Source organism: Saccopteryx bilineata, chromosome 3 (genome assembly GCF_036850765.1).
Source record: "Saccopteryx bilineata isolate mSacBil1 chromosome 3, mSacBil1_pri_phased_curated, whole genome shotgun sequence".
Classification (NCBI taxonomy): domain Eukaryota; kingdom Metazoa; phylum Chordata; class Mammalia; order Chiroptera; family Emballonuridae; genus Saccopteryx; species Saccopteryx bilineata.
The window spans coordinates 176,147,255-176,157,476 of NC_089492.1; the positions used below are offsets into that span (position 1 = coordinate 176,147,255).

At 37.0% G+C, this 10,222-nt stretch overlaps 1 non-coding gene across 1 annotated transcript; it reads right to left on the reverse strand.

Moving 5' to 3' along the window:
- Window positions 1-7,104: 7,104 nt before the first annotated feature.
- TRNAI-GAU (transfer RNA isoleucine (anticodon GAU)) lies at window positions 7,105-7,181 on the reverse strand. The gene has a single exon. It is a non-coding gene; the product is annotated as a tRNA-Ile (tRNA).
- Window positions 7,182-10,222: the final 3,041 nt, after the last annotated feature.

Below are 10,222 nucleotides of genomic sequence, written 5' to 3' on the forward strand. Positions count from 1 at the left end.
TTCTCTGAACATATGTACCCTGATTTATCAATGTCACTGCATTAAATTTAATAAATAAAAAAAGTGAAACTAAGAGACATTGATAAGAGTGTGGTGGTTACGGGGAGGAGGATGGAAAGGGAGAGGGAAAGGGGGAGGGGGAGTGGCACAAAGAAAACTGGATAGAAGGTGACAGAGGACAATCCGACTTTGGGTGATGGGTATGCAACATAATTGAACGACAAGATAACCTGGACTTTTTATCTTTGAATATATGTATCCTGATTTATTGATGTTGCCCCATTAAAAAAATAAAATTATAAAAAAAAAGAATCTTAACTCAATGTCCTTTCTCATTAAGATGTCAAGAGGTCTTTACTGGTAATGTTGAAACATTTTCTTGTCTGTAAAAACAATGAGAAGGAAGTAGAGAGAAAATATACTGTTTTAGCTTACTCAAAGGCTGAAAAATAAGTCTTCTTTCTTTCTTGACTTAAGTGAAATAAGGATTTCACTGATTCAATGGGATTTTTTTCTCTATAAGACTCTGGCAGTGGTTATTTGGATAGTAATGGTTTTGAAGCTGGCTTATTCAGAAAGCATGATTAGATTAATTATACTTCGCATTGAAAATGTGAGTAAGGCAGGCTCACAAGTCAAATGTTATGTAGGTGATTCTGACAGATTAATGTGAAATGCATGAATGAGAGTTTCAAATGACAACAAAGGTCTCTTATGGCCCTCCAGTTTAAAATGTTGCCTGAAAAAATGTTCCTAATACAATATCTTTGATTTTTTGCCCCTAAAATCCCCATGAAAATATAGGAAAACAAAACAAAACAATGCAAAAGACTGGTAACAAAAACAAAAACTGTCAGTCCACCTTCGCCAAATATAAAAGAAAATTCCACTAACTGAATAACTATCAAATTTAACAACAAATGCAATGAACTCATCTTTTCTCCAAAAACCAAGAAAACCTTCAGCCTGAAAAGATAGGTCACTAATTCAGCACCTCTGTGTTTGTTCAAAATGAAAGCAAGTTGTTTGCTTCATGAATGTTGAACTTGAGGCAATCAGAGTGCTCAAACCTGTTTCCAAACCTCACTGGCTCCTCCTCTTGTATATGCACTTTGACACAGACTCCCAGAGAACAACATGAAAAGCAGTAGCAACTGGATGGATGGGACCAGGATTAGTTGTAACATATTGTGTTCTTAGAGCTATGATTCTAAGAAGTAGATCATGGTTAACTAAGATATAAACAAAGGAAGCAATGATGACTGAAAACTTGGCCTTTCTTTTTTTCTACCATATATTCAGTAGTTTTAGAGTGTGAAAGAAATAGCAGAAATAGAATTAACTCCAGAGAATTTAGCAGAATAACATGGGTACAATAATTATTAGGGTTACTGAAAGCTGCGGTTCTCCAGAGGTGTCGCAGGAAAAGAATTATAGGGACACTCACAAATAAGGAACTTAGTGATTATGGGAAGTTTTATTAGAGAAAAAAGTGACAATTGACAGTACACTCTCGAAGAGGCACAAAGAGCTAGCAGGGTACAGGATAAGCAGCTGCCCCGAGGTCCTTGCTAAGCTCTATATATTTCCTTGAAGTCTGGGGAGAGAGCAGGTTTCCTTTCAAACAATTTACTCTCTTACTTGGCTTTTCCTGGGTCTGTGCTGCTGCCCTTCCCTTATGCAATCTCTTCCCTGGATTCTCTAGTGCTTGTGCCCTTCTCTAATCCAAACCTTTTTCCCAGACTTTCCCAGGCTAGTGCCCTCCCCCTTGTGGTCACCATTTTGGCTTTTACTGCACATGCTTCATAGTTCTTCATCATTGTTTCTACTTCACATGCATACTTAGTAAAAGGAATTCCTCTGCAGCCATCATGGCTTCTAGTGTGCATGCACTCCCCCAAAAGAGTTCCTTTGTGCTATCTCCCACCCCCAACTCCCTCACCCCCACCCCATTTATCTGGCAGAATGATACTGGTTACCCATCCAGGGTGGCTGTAAGAGTTTCTTTCCTGTGGACTCAACTAGGCAGGATGTTGTCCTGAGTAATGCTGGTTACTCCCCTGAGGTGTTTGTGAAGTTGGTGTTTTCTGACTTAATAAGGCTCAGTGGGCTCCCCCTCTTTTGTTAATAACTGCCTACTCTGACGCTCAATTCTGGAACTTTTACTAGGACAGCGACCATGAATATGTTTTGCAGTTTCAAATTGAGAAAAGATATCTGCCAATACCCAAGAAAACATTGAATAGGGTCAAGAGAAAGCTACAAACCATATCTAGTACAAAGATATTATTTCTGGCTAGAAATTACCTCATTACAGAATGGTTGGCATAGGAGCTAAAATAATTAATTTTCCTTCTACCTTCTAAGTTTTACTAGCAGAGCTAATAATCAAATTAACAAAGACAAATTAACCGGGAAAAAAATCAAATTTAATACATGCACAGGAGACTTCACATATGCATGAAAATTTCAAACACAGTGAGGCAACATTGGGTACTGTGTGGCCAGTAGCCGCTGCCATCATGGCCATTCACTTTCAGGTTCACATTGGATTTGGGAAGACAGTAAAGAAACAGAGGAGCCAAAAACTAGTGGGCCATTCCTTTATTCAAGACTCGCACCGGCCAAGGAGCAAACACAGGGAAAACACTTCTCTTTCACTCAGAGCTAACAAAGCTACTGACACATTCTCTGTTACACAACCAGGAGAATCTCCTACAACCAGGACAATCTTCTCTGGAATCAAAAGGCCTAGAATCAAAGGCCTCACCAGTCCCAAAGCCCCTCACCTCTGGTTTCCCATCTGCTAACATGACCTTCTTACTCTATAAAACTGGCTTCTCTCTCTTTCTCTGCCATCTTGGCTTCTCCCTCCTTCTTCCTCCTTCTTCTTAAAACTTTTCTGGCATGAAAACCTCTCCTCCAGCAACATTAGCAAACAATGACCCTTCCCAAGTAGGAAGGTAATTAGCAATTTCACAGATCACATACCTGGTGCTGCCCAGCACCATTTTTAACAATAAAAGTGAGCAAACTCAAAAAACAAATTTTACAAACTCATTTGCTCAACAGGTACTAAGACATTTTGGATAAAAAAAGGGGGGGGAGAACTGGGTATTAGATCTCAGAAGTGCGAATGGCCAATTGATAGATAATTGAGGAAGAGCAGAACACATATGGCAGGCAAATTATTGCTAGGCAAGTCAGAAACAATGGGACACAGGGGTATCTAGTCTAACAGGGCCCTCCTACTTACCACACTTAATTCAAATTAGGCTAAGGTGAACATCTTAAGATGTGAGAGGAATACCAAAGAACAGAACAAAAGATACTGTGTTGGGAAAGAAGCTGAGTGAGATAAAAGAGAATTGCAAGGTCAGTATAAATACAATAACAGAAATAAAAATCTTTGTCAAATAAAACAAGAGCCAAATAAATATTCAAGTGATTGAGATTTTTTTACTTAGGGGCTAAATTGATAAAGACCTCTAAAAATATAGATAATAGTACAGGTGATAAGAAAGATGACAGATTTTTTAAAAAGAATTTATATTATTTCTATAAAATATTGATATTCCAGAAAAAGAAAAGAAAAAGAAAGGCAGATACAATCATCAGTAATTTAACCAAAAAAAGACACTTCAGGAAAAAAAAATGACATGTCTTCTGACCAAAGTGGCTCCTTGTATTTCAAGAAAAATGAATTCAAAAGGAGCCCAGCTGATACTCGGCAAAATTTTGAAGTAAAAAAAATGTAGAAGAACAATTTTACATGTATTCTGATGAAAGAAAATTGGTTATCCAAAAATAATATAAACATGTCTGATTTTGAGGAGCCACTGCGCCACTTCACCCACAGGTGTTGTAAAGTACCAAACACTACAAAATTAATATTAATATTTTAAGAGGCTTGAAGAGCATTTTATTAATTTGGGTTAAGGTGTGCAGAGAAATTGTGAGAATAGTCTCTGTACTGTGTAATTGGCATAAGCAGGATGGCCCTTGACATTGTATTGTAAATGCAAAGGGAAGGAAAACATGGATTCCCAGACATTCCACCACACCTGTGGGGAAAGGGGTGAATGGCTAGCCAGGTGCAGGAAGAGTAAAACCAAAATAAACCTTTTCTTATAGCATTGAGCCATTTGCGGGCATTTGTCCCCACGGAAACTACCTCTTCTATGTAAATGCGTATGGTTAACACGTGTGACTCTGGACAGAGAGATGGTGGATAAACACTAGAAAATATAGGAATGCCTTTTAATATGTAAAGAGACATCTTTCTACCATTGTGTTGACTTATAAATTTTGTTTTCTCCAAAATGATGTATGGCTTGCAAATTGAACATGGTCTTATCATGTTAAAAGACATATGGCTATAACCAATAGTGGTAAAGGGCTCCTAATTACAATTTTTGCTTCTGTACTTCCCACTTACAAAACTATAAAAACTAGGTAGAACAAAGGGCCAGCGTGCTCTCCCTCAGACTTCTGTCGCAGTTGCCACCGCTTGGCCAAGCTAGACAATAAAGCTTTGGTGTGTAATCGAAAGACTTTGTTCATGTCTTCAATGTTTCGGGTCCCTCCGGATTAGGCTTAACAAATTTTATGTCTCTTCTAAAACATTTGCTATAAAATTATTAGAAAGCAATGAAGAACTTCTGTAGGCTATAGTTTTTAGGGAAAAGGTTTGGTTAAATAATTTAAAAGCTAAATATATTCTCTTGTGAAGGCAATAGAAATAAATACATAGATACCTTTTTTCCCCTATAGTAGCAAGGTCTTAATGTGTGCTACTTTAGTGAACTTTTCAGAAATTACTTAAAGACTTTTTCTTGTAACCTGAGAGATGATTCAAACGAGAACAAACATGCAAATTATTATAATAAAGAATTGATATTTTAAGCTAGTTAAGTGTGAAGTGATATCTCAATAATTTTTATAGATCCTGGCTGGTTGGCTCAGCCATAGAGCATCAGCTGGGCATTTGGAAGTCCAAGGTTCAATTTGCATCAGGGCACACAGGAGAAGTGCCCATCTGCTACTCCACCCCTCACCCTCTCACTTCTCTCTGTCTCTCCCTCTCTTTCTCCTCCTCCTCCTCCCCTCTGCAGCCATGGCTTGATTAGAACAAGTTGGCCCTAGGTGCTGAGGATAGCTCTATTGCCTCTGCTTCAGGTGCTAAAAAATGGCTCCAGTTGCAATGGAGCAAGGGCCGCAGATGGGCAGAGCATCGCCCCCTAGTGAGCTTGCTGGGTGGATCCTGGTCAGGCACATGCAGAAATCTGTCTCTGCCTGCCCTCCTCTCAGTAAATTAAAAAAAAATTATACATATTGTGTAAAACAAATTTAAAAGTAAAAAAATTATTAAAAGAATACATACTCATAAAAATAACATTTAAATCTTAGATAATTCAGGCACTATAAAATGGAAACTTAGGAATTAGAAGTGTAATAAATTCTGCTATAAAGTAATATGTTGAGTAAGAGATTTCATGTTTGCTTTTAATATTTAGAAATAGCTTGATTTCAAAATGGATTTAAATGATAACCAATAAAAACTGCAAAAATAATACCAACAAATCTATAAAATTAAAAGCAAATAAATTATAATTTACAAATAATATTATTTTAAAACCACAAAAACGCATGTTGGGTAGATAAAATATATTATGCTCACTTTGTTAAAGATGGCGCTGCCCACGTGGAAGCCCATCACTCAGGTGATTTTAGTTGCCCTTCTTGCTTGGGATGGGCATGATTATATTAATGTATGTTGGGGGTGGGCTGTGGGCAGGCAGGATCCTTGTAGTCTGGGGCTTGGTTTTAGGACTAAACCTTTCCCACCCTTTTTGATTAGGGTGGTGTGCTCTCATGAGGAATCCCATTATGCCTCAGATAAGTGACTTTGTATCAGAGACTTCCTTATTTGTATATTGGATTAAAGGTTTTAATTTCTACACTATAAAATGGGGGCAGACTGGGAGCTTGTTCTCTAGATTTCTGAGATTAGCATTAGAGTAGAGAGTAGAGTAAGGCCACGTGGAGGAGAGGAGAGGCATCCAAGATTGCGGAGTGCTGAAAGAGAAGCCAGTTAGTGCAGTTTGTGCAGAGAGAAGGAGATGGAGAACAGAGGAGAATGAAGCTGGTGAGCTAGAAACCTTTGATTTTAGGAAACACGGATAAGTCAGTAGCTTTGTGAGCACTAAATGAGTGGGTTTTGGAGCCCAGTGTATGTTTTTACTTGCCTGCCAGGTGCAAACTAGGATTAAAGCTAATGGCCCACCAGTTCGTGGCTCTGTTGTTTTATTACCATCTGTCCGAAATCAATGAGAACCTACATGGGCCAGGCAACTGTGATGGTGGCCATGGCTACTGGGTTTACAACGCACAAAAACTCCTCAAATTATTAAGTCAAGTCTGCATAAGTGTGATAAAATATTGTGATTATTAAAAGTAAATCACTTAAAGTATCACTAAAATCTGTGAGATATGGCTAATGCAGAATATAGAAGTAATTTTATAACAATATATGTCTGTTATTAAAAAGAAGAAAGTTCACAAATGAGTGACTTCAGCCTTTGCTTTAAGAAACTAAGAAAAGAACAAGTTAAACCCAAAGAAAGAAAAAATAATAGCAATTTTACCACATCTCTTCAAATAATTGAAAAGGAAAAAATATTACCAACTCATTCTATGAGTTCAGCAGTACGTACTCTGTTACCAGAGCAGGCCAAAACATTTTTAAAAAGAAAAATTACATATATATATATGGCAGCAATTTTCTTTTTTCTTTTTTGTATTTTTCCTAAGCTGGAAACGGGGAGAGACAGTCAGACAGACTCCCGCATGTGCCCGACCGGGATCCTCCGGCACGCCCACCAGGGGGCGACGCTCTGCCCACCAGGGGGTGATGCTCTGCCCCTCTGGGGCGTCGCTGTGTTGCGACCAGAGCCACTCTAGCGCCTGGGGCAGAGGCCAAGGAGCCATCCCCAGCGCCTGGGCCATCTTTGCTCCAATGGAGCCTCACTGAGGGAGGGGAAGAGAGAGACAGAGAAGAAGGAGAGGGGAGGGGTGGAGAAGCAGATGGGCACTTCTCCTATGTGCCCTGGCTGGGAATCGAACCCGGGACCCCTTGCACATCAGGCCAACGCTCTACCACTGAGCCAACCGGCCAGGGCCATGGCGGCAATTTTCAACCAGTGTGCTGCAAGAATTTTTAAAACATACAATACCAGACTATTTATTTATTTATTTATTAAATTTTTTTTTTAAATTTTATTTATTCATTTTAGAGAGGAGAGAGAAAGGGAGAGAGAGAGAGACAGAGAGGGAGAAAGAGAGGAGAGAGAGACAGAGACGAGAAGGTGGGAAGGAGCTGGAAGCATCCACTCCCATATGTGCCTTGACCAGGCAAGCCCAGGGTTTCGAACCGGCGACCTCAGCATTTCCAGGTCGACGCTTTATCCACTGTGCCACCACAGGTCAGGCAATACCAGACTATTTAGACAGGAGTACTGACCTCTTTTCCCTTAGATTGTTAAGTATAAAAATGACAACTCCCAACACAACAATAGCTGTCTGATGTGAATGAATCAAAATTATACTTATTTTTTTGTCAGATCAGCAAAAAATATTTTTGGGCATGCTGCAGAATTTTAGTAATCTCAAATGTGTCATGAGATGGAAAAAGGTTGAAAATTGCTGATATAAAGGATAATAGTACATCATGATGTGGAGTTTATCCTGCGAGTGCAAGGTTGTTTTAACATTTGAAAATCAATTATTGAATGTACTTGAATATAATAATACACTAGTAAAAAAAACCATGTGATAATTTTAATAGTCACAAAGAAAGCATTTGATAAAATCCAACATTTATTTCTCAGCAAACTAGGAACAAGAGAGAATTCCCTTAACCTGGTGAAGAATATCTAAGAAAAATGAATAACTGACATGATACTTACTAGTCAAAAACTAAATGGATCTCCCATAAAAATAGGAATAAACGAGAGAATGAATGTTTGTTCTCATCATTTATACTCAACATTGTACTAGGGTGTCTAGCCAGTGAAATTCAGCAAGAAAAAGACATAAAAGGAGAGAAAGAAGTAAGATTTTCTTTATTCAGAGATGATATTATTATAGAAAATCTATTGGAATCTTCATAAAGCTACTAGAATAATAAGTGAGTTTAGCAATCTTGCATGATACAAAATCAATGTACAAATATCAATCATATTTATATATATAAATGAACAATTAAAAATTGAAATAATGAAACAAGATACCATTTATAATAGCATAAAAATATGAAAGTATAGATACAATTTGAGATTTGCAAGGTTTGTGTAGTAAAAACTACAAAATGTTTCTGAGAAAAATTACAGAGAACTTAAATATATGGAAAGATATACCTAGCACATGGATCAGAAGTCTCAATATTTTTAAGCTGTCAATTCTCTTTGAATTGATCTATGATATAAATGATACACTACCAAAATCCCAAGAGCTGTTTTTAGAAATTGACTTTGATAAGTTCATTAGAAAATTCATATGGAATACAAAGTACCTAGAGTAGGAAAAGCACATTTGAAAAAGAATGAAGTTGGAGGATTAATATTACATTATTTCAAAACTTATAATAAACTTCAGTAATAAAGGTCATGTGGTATTGGTGTTGGGAAGAAAAAATGGATCAATGTAAAAAATAGAGTTCAGGAGTAGGCTCACCTTTATAAAGACAACTAAATATTTTGACCATCAAACATTTCAGCAAAAACAGATTATTTTTGTGACTTTTGGATAGACTAAGATTTCTTAGATAAGATACCAAAAAACCCCCAAAACACAAATTAATAAGTTGGAATTCACTTAAATTAAAATATTTTTTCTATCGCAAATTCCATTAAACATAGAAATGCAAATCTCCATGCACACACATGCACACAAAATATTTTCTAAAAAAAAAATAGTAAAAAACACAGAACCAAATATAAAAATTAAAAGACTTAAATATACACTTTTCCAGAAAGAAAAATAAATATTAATATATGTTTAAGAGCATTAGTTACAAGGGAAAAGCAAATGAAGTACTATTAAAGTGTAATGAAGTACTATTTTACATCCATTGCACTGCCAAAACAAAACATACACAAAACTGATGATACCAAATATTTGAAAGGATGTAGTACACATAGAATTCTAACATTTTGTTGGTAAGAGTGGTACAATCATATTAGGAAATAGTTTGACAATTTCTTTGGAAGCTAGACATGTAGATACTCTTTTTTAAAAATTAATTTTAATGGAGTAAAATTAATAAATTAGGGTACATATGTTCAGAGAAAACATCTCCAGGTTATTTTGACATTAAATTATGTTGCATACCCATTACCAAAAATCAGATTATCTTCCATCACCTTCTATCTGTTTTCTTTGTACCCCTCCCCTCCCCTTGCCCCGGTAACCACCACACTCTTGTCCATGTCTCTTAGTCTCATTTTTATGTCCCACCTATGTATGAAATCATACAGTTTGTAGTTTTTTCTGATTCACTTATTTCACTCAGTATAATATTATCAAGGTTCATCTATGTTGTTGTAAATGATCCGATGTCATCATTTCTTATGGCTGAGTAGTATTCCATAGTATATATGTACCACCTCTTCTTTATCTAGTCATCTATTGAAAGACCTTTTGGTTGTTTCCATGTCTTGGTCACTGTGAACAATGCTGCAATGAACATGGGGCTGCATGTATCTTTACATACCAGTGTGTTTTTTCTGTTTTTTTTTAATTTATTTATTAAATTTAATGTAGTGACATTGATAAATCAGGGTACATATGTTGAGAGAAAATATCTCCAGATTATTTTGACATTTGATTGTGCTGTATACCGCTCCCCCAAAGTCAAATTGTCTTCTGTCACCTTCTATCTGGTTTTCTTTGTGCCCCTCCCCTCCCCCACCCCCTCTCTCCTCCTCGTCCCCTCCCCCCTCCCCCCACCCCCGCACCCCCATTGCCATCACATTCTTGTTCATGTCTCTGAGTCTCATTTTTATGTCCCATCTATGTATGGATTCATATAGTTCTTAGTTTTTTTCTGATTTACTTATTTCACTCCATATAATGTTATCAAGGTACATCCATGTTATTGTAAATGATCCAATGTCATCATTTCTTATGGCTGAGTAGTATTCCATAGTATATATGTACCAAA